The following is a 14,257-nucleotide window of genomic DNA, read 5'->3' on the forward strand; positions in this document are numbered from 1 at the left end:
TACATTGTCAGACTGGAATTCCATTAGATGGCTCAGGGCGTTCCATCTGAACTTAATCCCTGACAGAAACAAGCAGGGACTCTGAGCCAGCTCTGCTCTGCTTGGCAGGGTATTGGCAAACCAGCTGGAACAGTGGTGGAGTAACAATACCAGTGTAACTGCTGCAACACGTGGATGAAGGAGGATCAGTTGATAGAAATGTTGAAATATTAAAAAATCCAGAAGGATGATGGATAACTGGGAATTAAATTCTTGTAACCACTAAAATGATGGAAGCCCTTTTTTGAGAAGTTCCATGAAGGAACTCACATGAATGGTGATGCTATGATAAGTAGTATCAGAAGACATCAGTTTCTGCTTGGTTTAGTGGATATATTTTCAGGACACAGGCTTTGATCACCCCCTGCTCATATAAGCCCCTTCCTCACACACCCCGCACGGTAAAACAAATGTGCACTGTGTCTTCAAATGGAGACAAGAGAAGGCAAAGCCAATGACTGAGGACTTAGGTTATGTAACAGGAAATGCTATTTTTCTATAGTTGGAAGGATGTACAAATGAGGTCCTGGCATACTGGAGGTGTGCTGGCTCTGTGAATTCACCTCCTTGCACCATCTCTGCACAGGCTGAAATAAAACCAAGTGTCTCAGCTCTGTGTGGACCAGCTGCTTGCACAGTGGCTGAAAGAGCCTGGGTGTTGCAGTATATAAAAGAATGCAGAAGTTTTAATGTTGTTAAAGTGAACATGCTTCCAAAATGGTGGTGTAACTCTTTGTGTAAACCTTTCTCTTTCCCAAGATGCCTTACCTGTACCTTTGGAATGTCTAAGAGATATCTGGAAGCTTATCTATTGGTTGTTAACCCTTTCTTGTAATTGGTTGGTTTGTAAGACCTCCTGAACTCCCACTGGTCATATTGTGATCCCCCCAAAAGCTATTTGAGCAACTACCAGAACAATACAACGCTCTCTGCCTGCTCTCCCTGCCTGCTGCTGGCGTCCTGGTCCCTCTGGGGGCCATGGGATGCCGTGGGGTGGGAAGGGGAGAGGGAGGGCACCTTCCCCTCCAGAACTAGGGTTAAAAGGAAAGCCTCTAGACTGGAGTTCCCCTCCCTGTCCACCCTCAACGTTCGTCACCTGAGTTTGGAACAACATTGATAGGCTGCCAGGGAGGCTGTGAATAGAGGTTTTTGAAAGTTTTTTAAAGAAAATTAGCTCAGATGTACCCTATGCTTCTGGCTAGACTATTTCCAATAGCTTGTTATGGACTTCCTTGGGAACACTGTCCTGTGACTCAAAAAGGGCAGCCATCCAGCCATGATGGGCATCAGAGGAGATCAGGTGTCCTCATATGGGCACCAGGACTGGTCACATACATTGTTCTCATAAGCTGTAGCTGTCAGTGAGATAAATATCAGGAACACTTTATTTGCTGCTGAATTTCTTTTAAAGTGAAGGTGACTTCTTGGGATCCCTCCCTGCCATAGTTTTTTTTTTGTTTGTTTGTTTGCTTGTTTGTTTTCCAAAAAAAGGAGGACCTTTATCCCCTTAAAATATGATAATTAGAATTAGAATTTTTAGTACAGAAAAGCTTTTAAATCTATAATTTACTAATCTATGTCACAGATCAGTATGAAACAATGACCTGTTGAAATAATTTGAGGGACTGAATGTTTCATATGCAGATCAAAATATTTCTGGCAATAAAAAAAAAAAGTCCTATAATAGACAAAGAAATTCCTTAACACATTAACAAGTTCAACAATAAATAGAGAGGGCACTAATGTCTTTATCCACAACGTGGAATACTTTTACCTTCAGGGATACCAAGACTTATTTGCTGATAATGCTGCCTTTTTTTTAAGGTCTCAAGAAAATAGGGGATACTTACATGCTTCTTCCTTGCTAGGAGCAGAAATAAGTCACCTCTGGAAAGAAGTTCAGAAGAACATGTGTGCACATTTGAATATAAATGCTATAGCTGCAAGTGCATGTGTACTGCAAGTGACAAAGTTTGTACAGGCTTGATGCTGGCTTGTGTTAAGCTGATGTGTTGGCAAAAACAATAGAACTATCCATGATTTGTATGTGAGCCAACTCTTTGGCAAAGACATGCCTCTTGTCATTTTTGTTGAGAAAGTTTTTGAGATTTAGAGTTTGTTATTGTCACTGATCCCTTTTTCCAGTCTAAGCCCTCAGGGCTGATCAGGTTCTGCACCCTGTTCCACTCGGCAGCTGAACACATTCCCTGCCATCCAAGCTCCTGCCCATGTTGGGGTCATGCACAGACCAGTCCTGCAGCCTCCAGAGAAGAGCAGGCTGAGGGAGGAAAGGCAGTAGCCCATTGCTGGGGTCTTCAGAGCAAGGAGAACAATCCAAAATAGGACTTCTGCTGTGTTGTGAAGATAAGAGTGATAAACACAGCAATCTTCTGTGTGAGACTGGAGCCACCCATGAATATGAACGTAGAAATCTGGCTCGTGTAAAACAGAGAAAAAAATTGTCCTTTGGTATCTGCTGAAGGACAGATGGGCCTCTGATCCACCTGGTCTAGCAGAAGGTGTCCCTGCCCACGGCAGAGGTTTTGGAACTAAGTGATTTTTAAAGTCCCTTCGAACCCAAACCATGCTGTGATTCTATGAATTACAAAACAGTACACCTGACAACAAATCAAAACCAAAAGCCTTAGATACCCCCTCTACATTACTGGAGGTTTCTGAGTCATTTCTGTCACCAGGAGACAGGTTTGTATTTGGAGAGACTTTCAGACCTACAGTATTTATAGGAAACTTTTCCTGGTTCAGTAACACAAGAGATGTCAGAAGATGCTATTTGCAAGCACAGTATTGTTTAACCTGCCTGGGAGCCTGATGAGAGAAGTCTATTCATTTTATTGCAGAGTCTTCCCTGCACTGTACAGGTAGTGGGTTATAATTGTTTTACCTTTTGAATATTCAGTGTTCATACAGAATGCTATATGCATAAATACTAGTATTGAGTTCTAATTCCCTCTTTGCACAAGGATATGTAATCATCAAAAATATTTAACAAGGAGCCATATTAGCTTCAGGCTTGATAGTGTGGGTTGCTGAAAGTGGAAGATGAATAATGGTAACTCCTAAAAATTCCACTCTTTCCAGTTGCAGTTTGTCCTTTATCAACCCTGTTGCATTGAAATCACTTGTTTACAGGAGAGATGAAATGGAATTCCTTAATACAGATGAGAATTGTGCAATTTAGGGTGATTGAAAGGGAAGTTTTCTGTTTTTGTGAAAAGACAGTGTAAATGTGTAAGTTACTTGTGTTTGCTGTACATTCTGTTGGAGGTTTTGCAGTTAAGAATGAAAAGGAAAGATCCATTTCTCTTAAAAAGTACCATGAAAGAGTTCTTTGTATTATCAGAAGCAGCTATACTGACATTGATCTCCACTATTACATACGCACAATCACCCTTTGCGTGGCTTAATTTGGCCATTATTTTGAACTGCAATTCCAAAATCTCATAAAATATGCCATGAACAATGGAGGAGTGCAGAAACACCAACATTTCTCATAGCCTTTTGGATTGGAAGGGCTGTTTCATTTATGCTCCCTTAACTGTCAGCCTTGGGTCTGCTGTGCAAACAGTTCTACACTGAACCTTATGTACTTTTGCAACACCTACATCTGTGCAAACCTATAAAATCTTCCAAGCATCACACTGATTTGGACCGACAGAACTTACACAGAAATTCCGTTACCTGCTTCTGCAAGTCCTTCTTCACTTCCAAAACTGAAAGACATTTCCTCAGTGGAAGTAGAATTAGTGTCTTGCTCTCTGGATATGGTAGTGTTTTACACCTGTCCTGCCAGGTAAAGGGGAAACAAATTTGTTCAAACTGGACATTACAGTTAAATATTTTGTCTAAGACCAAAAGGAAAATGTTAACTTAAGAAGAAATTTTGCCTCGATTTTTTTGTCATGTGAACAAACTGTGGTCTGCTGAAAAGAATGATACCGTCCTTGTGAGTACAAACCTCCCTGAGAGATGAACAGTCATCACAGAGGTCACATCTGCAGTTAAAAACCCACCATGCCATTCATTTGATGTAAAGTAAACACAAGTGACACAGCCCTTCATCCTCAGCAAGGACTTGCCATTGCAAAGACATTATTAACATGCAGAGCTCTTGTTTACAACTGTTATTAAAATGTCAGACAAATCAGCCAACCAACCTCCTTTATCCTCCTCTACCTCTCGCTGTTGCTGCTGAGAAAGGAAGAGGCAGAGCCCTTCAGGGTAAATAGAGGAGACTTTCCAATAGGGAGAAGCTTCCTCTTTTGTTTTTTTCAATGACAGCAGAGTGTTTTGTCTTGAATATCTGTGTCAGCAGCTGCAGAAATGATGAGAAGTTGTGTTTGGTCATCACGAGCAGGACCTGAACAACCCACACTTTTACTGCTCTGAAATCCAGAGGCTTCATGCAGCGACATGACCTTCTGCAGGAATATGGAGACAAAAGTAGAATGGGGTTTCTGCAAAGTTGTAATGAATAGATAATGTTATTGAACAGATACCGATAAAATAACATAAAAGCTCATAAAGCATATAAAACTGACGTAAAGCCAATCAGAAAGAAATAATTTATTGTAATAAACAGTAAAGGTTGCAGATCTCAGGAAAAAAAAGCTTTCTGGTGGGAAGAACACCAGCTTTAAAATTAGGACCAATTTTTAAGGTTTAATTTGTTCTCTCTTTCAGGCTACAAAGATCTTGTGTCTCAGATTGGAATCTGATGCCAGCAGTTTGAGAATAGGGTGTGATAAGAGCACCAGACTGTTTTATTTGTAGATAGGAAGCAGCCTTGCAGAGCTTTCCTTTGTCTTCAAATGAAAGTAAAAGTCCTGTTTTTCTAAAAAGAATTTTTACCTATGGGTGCTTTGGAGGAAGAAAAAGAAAACAACAAACCACCTGATGTCTATATTGACTTAAAGTATATCACAGAAGGCTAACAGTTCACCAGGACAAGAGACCTTCACATAATTTCAACTGTTATTCTCCAAATAACAATAGTTTCCCAGTATATGTTGATATAAGCAAACACCAACAGAGTTAACTCAGACCCTCTTTCCTTTCTCTGGTTTTTTAAATACTCCTAAGGAAAGTTTAGGCTGTTTTATTACCAGAAATATTTCAAATTCTTCAGAAGTCAAAACTGAATTCAAGTCAGGTTTATAAACACTGTAACTTGCATACTTCTAAAATCTTGTATCCTTTTGTGTTTACTTGGACTCCAACTTAGTCTTTGGCAAGAAAAAAAAGCTAGATATAGGACTAATCCTTTTTTTGATAAGAAAGAGTTTGTAAGAGGAAAGAGGGGAAAATGCCTTTGAACAAAACTTTGCTTACAAAAAATCTAACTGCTGTAGGAAATACTCATCAAGATAAAAAGGCATGTCATTTTCTCTGCTATTAAGTGTGTGTGTTCCTAAGCCTATGTTTTCCAGCTATGAAAAGCCACACTACACTGTGAATCTCTGACTAAATATTGTTATTTAACCTCCTAACAATGCGAATTATGTTTAGTTCTAAGAACTTTGCTTAATTACTTTAATGCTTTGATCACTCCCATGCACATACAACATTCAGAAGCCATTAGCCACAGCACTCAGTGTTTGGCAGATATTTGGTCTCAAAGGAAAACTTCTTACTTTTTTTTTTCCCTGCACTTTTAAAACTCCTCAGTTTCAGTTGATATCAAGAACTAGAAAGCTAAAGCATGGGGGAAAAGGCCAGGTATGATAGCAAACAAATATGTTGTCAGAAAATATCCCTTAGATAAAATCAGAATTTCCAAGGATTCCATCCTCCACTTTCCCTTTTCCTTTCCCTTATCTTTTCCCTTTCCCTTCCCTTTCTCCTACCCCTTCCCTTTTCACTCCTATTGTCTCTTATTTTCACATACGGAGGTTTTTATAATGTATTCCCTTCAAAAGTAGTTTACAGCACTCTCATTCTTTCAGTTCAGTTCTTTCAGTTCTCTGAGAGACATCTCCACACCATCCTGCTCTTGCAGGGCACTCTTGCTTGGTGATAGAGGCTGTCACAGCACTGCCAACAGCACCTGTGAAGCCAGAGCTGCAGAATCAGAGCTGCTGGCCTGAGGTGCTACCCTTGGGGTGGAAATATCAGTAGGGTATTTGCCTCTCTGTGTTCACAAATCCCTGAAATTCTTTCTACTGTGCTTATGCTCACTAGGCAGCACTACCAGAGAAGGCAGAGAATGTGGTGAGGTTTCAAGAACACCTTGGGCAGGGGCTCTGGGCAGCAGGACCCTCCCTCTGACCGATGGTCAGTTCTGCACACAGGTATCGCACACTCCTCAAAAGACTCAGTGCTTTTTGGGGAACATCTGTTCAGCCTTAAATGTTTATGACTCTAAAAGAGGCCAAAAACTAGACCCTCTTTTCCTGATAACACAGATGATGGGAAACAAAAGTCTTTTGATCGAAATAGCTTCCACCATGTACTTTGTAACAGAGAATTACTTTCCCAGATGTGGTGCAGTCTCCCTCTTTTACTGCTACCAAAATCCCAGTGCTTGATGCACACAGCCCCAGGTTATTTTCATGAATAACTCATAGAAAGCACAGTCAGCCTCTCAAGAAAAGCAAAGTATATTTTCTAATATAACCAAGTGGTTTGACTTTTGAATGTTTTACATTTGCAGCTGAGGCCCTCTAAGCAATATTATTCATTTTCCGAGGTGAGGTAGTTACGATCAAAGAATTAATTTTTACATGAATTTTCCTTTTGGATAACTGTTATAAAACAGAATGAATGTCTGGAGAGTGCGTTATTATAATGTAGTTATGTTCAACGTCTGACACACATACACACACACAGTATGACATCTCCCCTTTATATTTCTTGGTTTTTTAAATACATAGTTCTAAGAATGTATAAAACTATTTGGAAAAAAGGTCAAAGTTTCAGTAGTAAAAACTTGTCTACCTCCTGGACCTCTATTCTGGCCATCCAGGGCCATAGAGTGTCACTTCCAAAGCTGTTCTTCAGCCAAAAGTAACAGGTATAGGCACAAGAGCACTAGCCTGCCCTCCTTGAGTGTCATCAGCAATAGAAACAAGTTTCTTTCAGTTCCCAAATGAAAAACAATTATGTATTTTTCGATGCAAAATCTGATGGCTTCTGTTGATATTCGTAACATTTCACAGAGCCAAGACATATTAAGATTTCTGCAGTTTAACAAAATAAGGATGTAAATGTCACAGAGAACATGGTAAGGATGGAGGTTTGGTCACCCTGAAAAAATTACTCTCTTTCTGAGTTATTTATAGAATCACATCTTGATCCAGAATCATAGAATCATAGAATCATAGAATCATAGAATAGATTGGGTTGGAAAAGACCTCCAAGATCTGACGCAGCCCGGGGGCGGAGAAGGAGATGAGCGACACGAGGGTTCGATGAATTATTGATGATTTATTAATCCCAGGGGAAAAAAGATGGGGGCTCCCCGGACGTGCAGCACCCTCTGGGGACAGAATGTTGCTCCCCCCCGAGGGGATAACAGGGGTTTATATAGGTTTTGGGGAGAAGGGACTAGAAAAAAGGGAGGAGTTACATAAGTGACAGGGGGTACAACCAATAAAACCCGTACAACCGCAGCGCGCTATAACAATAACCAATAACATAACAAATCGCCTCAGCTGTGCCCGCCTATACTGCGGCACTAGCTGTCCAATCGTAGCTAACCATTTCTTAACCAATCAGAAACTTGTATTCCCTGAGGGGAATAAAATCTTACAATATAAATATGAATATAACTCTTATAATAAATATTAAATACAATAAAAACTATTAAAACTGTCCATAAATACTCGGATAAATAACGTCCATGTCCATGGTAATAAATAAAGAGTCCTTTTAATATTTTTTGTAGGCTTCTTTCCAGAGGTAGAAATCATTTCTTTTCTGTGCTTCCGCAAAGATCATCGAGTCCAGCCCTTGATCCCACTCCAATTACTATATCATGGCACTAAGGGTCACATCCAATCTCTGTTTAAAAACCTCCAGGGATGGTGAATCCACCACCTCTCTGGGCAGGCCATTCCAATGCCTGAGTCCAACGCCAGAGTCCAGTGATGTCATCTTCCCCTGCCAGTGAGCCATCTTGCAAATGTAGAAGGTGTCAAACCCAAACCTGGTTCCATCACACATTTTTATGCCTAGTTGTCTCCATATACTGCTGTGATGGTTCGGACCTGGCTCCCTGCCAAATACCCGAACCCACAGTAGCAGCCCCCCCCTTCCCCCTCCCTTCTTCCCTTAGGGCAAAGGAAAAAAAAACTATGCAAATTGAAGAACCTGAAATCAAGCTAGTGTGGTGGTTTTAATCTAGGCCTTCCCTGGTTACCAGTTGGTAACCAAGGAAGGGGCAGTGTTCCCAGTATTCCATACAATTTTTACGTAAATCGAGGTATAAATAAGAGGGGAGAAGCAGCCTTCCTTCTTCTTCTCTTCCACCGGAGTTCAGGAACAGTGGGTCCCTGCGTTGGTCTCGCTTATCTAAGGCTGAGGCCTGCAGCATCCACTGGCCTGCCACGTGGAAGCTTGGAGAGTGCTGGCAGTGTCTGCCAATCCTGCTTTCTAAGGGACGTGGTGAACTTTGTTTTACTAGTTATTTTACTAGTTCTCGGGTTTGATTGTGCATATCTATTCGGTGTCCCTTTTTGTTTCCTTTTGTCCCTTTTTCCCCTTTCCCTATCCCTTCGGGGGGTGCTTGGATTCCCGTTTGCTGTGTACATAGCATCTTAACTGTAATATACATAAAATATATTTTTTTATATAACTAGCTTGGTTTTTGGGTTCTTCAATTTGCATAGTTTTTTTCCTTTGCCCTGGGGGAAGCAGAAAGAGGGGAAGAGAGGGGCTGCTACTGGGGGATTGGGCATTCGGCAAGGAGCCAAGTCCAAACCATCACAGCTAGTTATATAAAAATATATATATTTTATTTATATTACAGTTATATACAGTTAAGATGCTATGTACAGAGCAAAAGGGAATCCAAACACCCCCCAAAAAGATAGGGAAAGGGGAAAAAGGGACAAAAGGGAACAAGAAGGGACACTAAACAGATATACACAATCAAACTCGAGAACTAGCAAAATAACTAGTAAAACAAATCTCACCACATCCCTTAGAAAAGCAGGATTGGCAGACATGGCCAGCACTCTCCAAACCTGCAGTCACTGCAGGCCTCAGCCTTAGATAAGCGAGACCAACACAAGGACCCACTGTTCCCAAACCTTGCTGGAAGAGAAGAGAGTGAAGGCCTCTCCTTCCTTCTTATTTATACCCCAATTTACATAAAAATCATACGGAATACTGGGAACACTGCCTCTTCCTTGGTTACAAACTCGTCACCAAGGCCTAGATTAAAATTACCACAACTGTAGAGGCACAAGCTGCAGAACAAGCTCCTGCTAGCAAAAGTAACAGGAAAACCTATTTTGAGAATGGTTTGGGAGATCCTTTATAGCTATTCTAAGTGCACAGGAAAAGTATGTTCTCTAACAATAGCAGATTAACAAATTCACATCCCCTCAGTCTCAGGCCTGTAGCTTCTTTGCCCTGTGCCTAGAGCCCAGTAAATATAACCTTTTGGTATTACCAGTAACATTGGGTTTGCTTTGGCTTGACACTGCAGGGTCTCCAGACTTCCCTGTGCTGTGTCCAGCCTAAGCCATTCCAGCATGCCTGGCCCTGACAGCAACATTTCACAGGCTGAAAAGCAGGGCTACAGTTTGACGTGGCTTCTCTCCGGCTTGCGGTGACAGCAGGTAGTTCTTTTGTGTGGAGTGACCCTATGACCACACAGGGTCAGTGTGTGACAGTGTGACAGAGGGTAGGGACAGCATAGGCTGGTGGTTCCAACCTTTGGACACAGGTCACAGCAGTCGATCAGGGACCATAAGGCCTTGGGTTCATTGGATAAAGACACTTTTGGAGAAAACAAAAACCCCAGAAAAACAGGATAGCTGGAAACCAAGGGGATAAAAAGAAGCATATAGGCAGACTTTTATTTGAAAACCAGTAGAAATAAACTCAGGTGAACCAAAGGACAAGAAGTAAGATGTTACCAATGTCAATGTCTTCCTCCTCCCAGTGAGGAGAAAGAAAACCCCATTATAACCATCACAGCCCTCCCAGGAGGAAATCCAGGACACTGATCACTCTCTGTACAACTTTCCCAGACTGAAATGTGGGACTTGAGAAAGTATTTGAAGGGCTAGCTCAGCAGCACCAATGTGGTAGGTACTAGGAAGTGTTTCTGTATTCAGTTCTAACTGCAGTATTGAGGGTTTTCAGTACTAATTAATGCCATGGGTGTTTTGACTGGCACAAGTGTGCTCCAGATTTAACACCATTGTTGTATGTCATTAAAAATTCTTCACATACTCATATCCCAGATGTGTGACATTTTCACAGGCACTTTCTTTTTCTTTTGGATATTAATGAATTTGAGGGATTTAATGGTGATTCATTTGATTTAGTAATTTCTAATAAGCATACTGAAGTAAGAGGCTGGCACTAAACTTTGAGTCACTACCACCATTACATAATATGTTCCCAAATGAAGTCAATCAATATCTATTATTTTCTACGCCTGTGTTTTACACTGAAATTTGACTTGCTCTCCATTTACAAAAAAAAAAAAAAAAAAGGTTTTCCAAATCTTCTTAACATTTATCAGCAATGTTTACCAATGTTTTCATTTTAAGCTAGTCTGCTCTTTGAAAATAAAATACATAATCCTTCTGAACAATAAAAAAGCCCCAAATAATTTTTGTATTTTAGATCACATTAGATCTAAATTCTAAGTAATAGGTATCTCATATTCATTTATCCTTCTCTGATTGCACCGTGGCCTCCTCAAAAGATGTCACGTGCATGTTATTTAGTGCACTATTATGGATTGGTCATGGACTTGTAGACTGATAGGAGGAGTGTAACACATGTACCCATCACTACCAATAGCTCATGACCTGGAACTCAAGCATAATATATTCTTGTCTCATCAGCTGAGCAACAACATTAATTCAGTTCTGACTGATCCAGAAACTACTAAAACCAGCATAATTAATCTTAGAACTGAAAGACTGATCATGGAGGTCTTTTCCAACCATAGTGATTCTATGATTCTATGACTGATAAGGCACATTTTGGCTAAATTACAGAAAATATAACCAAATACAGCGAAAACCAAAGAGAGTTTAACACCAGTTCACCAAGATATTTCATGTTGTGTGCCTGGTAGCAAGCTAAGACATTTTAATATGTCTTGCAATATTATAAGATGACAGCACCTAAAATATTTTCCAAAAATGACTCCAGTACAATTTTATTATCATGCAAGCATACAAGTTAAGGAATACATTTTTTAAAAGTAGCTAATTATAAAGCACTTTATTGTATTCTGTTGTTGCCAAGGATACCAGTATTTATGTTAAATGCCTCCCGTAAGCAAACTCAGATTCTGCTGTAACAGGAAATAATCACAGAGACTGAGTTACATTTCTATAATTTTCTCCTACAGCAAACAAAATGTCAGTTTAAGCACCAGAAGCTTTTGTAATCATACCACCTACACAAGAATATAGCTAATTTTTAAAGATCTCTCCTGCTTTCACAGTACTCTGAGTTCTACCTAGCAGTTGAAAGAAATTGCTCTGTTATGAATAAAAACTGATGTCAAAGAACAGTATATTGATTGCTGGCAAATATTAAGACTTCCATTTCTCGTTAAAAAGATGGCACTGATGACCAGGGGTGTGCTTTACACAGCCTCACAACTTATCTTCTGGAAGCCTGACAGTCCAAAAGAAATTTTCTTACTCATCAACTAAATATGCCAATGTCCAGCAACAACTATCAGCAAAACTTCTTCTCAACTATTAAATATTGGGAATTCCCCAATGCTCACATTTGGGAAATTGACAGTGAATCTGACTGTAGCTGTGTCAATTCCCACTGAATCCAGTGCAGCTTGACCAACAGACTCCAAAAACCTGCAGAAGAGCTTTTAAGTCATAAAGCCACACATGGAGTCCAGCAGAGATTTGCCTGAAATCTCAAAATGCCTAATTGTAGGTTGAAGGACAAGTCAGTGCTGGAAGATGAGCAGTGCTCTGATGGTGGTTGCATCCACAGGTTTAACAAAAGAGGAAGTACTGAAGGCTTCTTCTGCATTCAAGTACTTGGTCTCATCTCTTCTCTGCATTGCATCTACACAAGTATTAACAGAGCTGTGTGCTGAGCAAGGCAAGGGACTGATGGAACTGGAAAAAAGCCAGAAATAATAGAATAGTGAATGTGATTGTCTGCTTGAAGGATACAGCCTTAGAACAGCCCAGGGTGGAACAGATCTCAAAAGATTATCTGGTCCAACTTTTTGTGCAAAATGGGGGAGCCTCACTGGGACTACCCAGAACCCTGTGTAAATGCATCTTGAAAACCTCCAGCAATGGGGACTCTATCACATCCCTGGGGGATTTGTTTCAGTAAAAGATTGTTCTAGGGTTTTGGGGTTCCGTGGTAAAGAAGAGCTGTACACCCACAGACAGGTTCGAAAAAAAATATTAGTTTATTAAGCAACTGCTACTATTAGTTACAGATAAGTCCAGCTAAAATATTAGTTACAGGTATGTCCAGCTAAAGTAGTGCAAAGCTTAGAAGGTACATACTGGCACCAGAAGAAATGTTTGGAAGGCAAGAAGTCCAGCTCCAAGTCCCGTCATGCTGAGGCTTGGCAGGCAAAACCCTTTGTCGGCATCCCCTTGGAGGCAGCATGGTCCTCAGTGTATTGAGTGCCTTGCCCAGGGACACAGCTCAGGCATTTTATCTGTGAAATTTGCAGTCTCATTCTGACGCATGTGGTCATCACACAGCGAAGGAGGGGTTTCCAAATTGTCACATCTGTACTTTTCAAAAGTACTGATGGGCTGGAGTGCACCTGTGCCAGGAGCATTCTGGAGGTTTATAACCTCTTTGAGAGTCGTTACTTCCTCCTATCATAGTCTTCATAACCTCTGCCTCTTCTTGACTGGGCAACTGGTGGAACGACTGACCCTCTGTCTCTATTGTTACTAGTCTTGTTTCTCTCTATCTTGCAAAGTTCCTGTTGCCACAGCCTGTTCCTGCACATTGGCTACCAAGAGACAGCCGTAGGCCTATGAGTCACGGACGTGGCCATGCACATTCTTACTGTAAAAAAATTCTTCTTAATGTTGACATTGCCATAGGTTTGAAAAGAGACTTTGGCCTTTTCTCCCAATTCCACCAACCTCCTCACCCCTCCCATCTGTTTCTTCTGGGATGGGGGAAGTCAAGGGGAGGGGAGGGGGAATGGTATGCGCTGGGCAGCCAGGGAGCAGGGAAGGGGGAGGTCCCCTGGAAATGCAGTTGCCTGGGGGAAAGGCTAGGGAGTCTTTTGTTGGGAGGTTTTTTCCCCCATGGAACACCTCGTGGAGAACGACTGAGAGAGAGAGAGAGAGAGACCAACACATCTCAGAGTGAGGTATTCTGCCTTTGGGACTGCATGTAGGAAAAAGGACTCTTTGCTGGCTGTGAAGCCATCGGCAGCTGCAAGCACTCGTGGCTGCGAGCAGCTGTTGAACTGCCAGGACATTTCGCCTTCAGTTTCCCTCCCTTTCTCCCCAACCTCGCGTTGCCGTGGGTTTCTCCACCCCCTACCTGGAGAACTGGGACTTTGTTTTGTTTCTTCTGAAAGTTTTTGATTGCATCATTTGTTTTTTATTCAGATTTTGTTAATAAAAAGCCGTTCTTTTTCTCTTCCACACTTCCACCTGAAGTTTCTTAATTTCTAAGTTGTAATCTTGTTAAACTAAGACAGACATGAAACCCCTCCAGTGTTACCTGTGTTTCTCCTTGTTTCCTCCATGTGGCTCTTTGTGAAGAGAGATCCTCCACCCTCTTTGTAGCTCCCGTATAAGTACTCAAATAGCATAATGAGACCCCTCTTGATCCTTGTGTACGCCAAGCAGAAAATACCTGACTGCTGCAGTCTTCCTCACAGCACAGGTTCTCCCATTGTTTCATCATCTCTGTGGCCCTCCTTTAGACCCTCTCCAATCTGTGAAAGCAGTAGGTGAGAATGAATCCCTGCAGGGAGAACAGGGAGAACCAGTTTTAGTGTATGCACAAACTTATGCTCAGTTAATGTGACCTTAGCTGT

This window comes from Empidonax traillii, unplaced genomic scaffold (genome assembly GCF_003031625.1).
Source record: "Empidonax traillii isolate 1590-97213 ecotype Southwest subspecies unplaced genomic scaffold, ASM303162v1 scaffold37:size1818073, whole genome shotgun sequence".
NCBI lineage: Eukaryota > Metazoa > Chordata > Aves > Passeriformes > Tyrannidae > Empidonax > Empidonax traillii.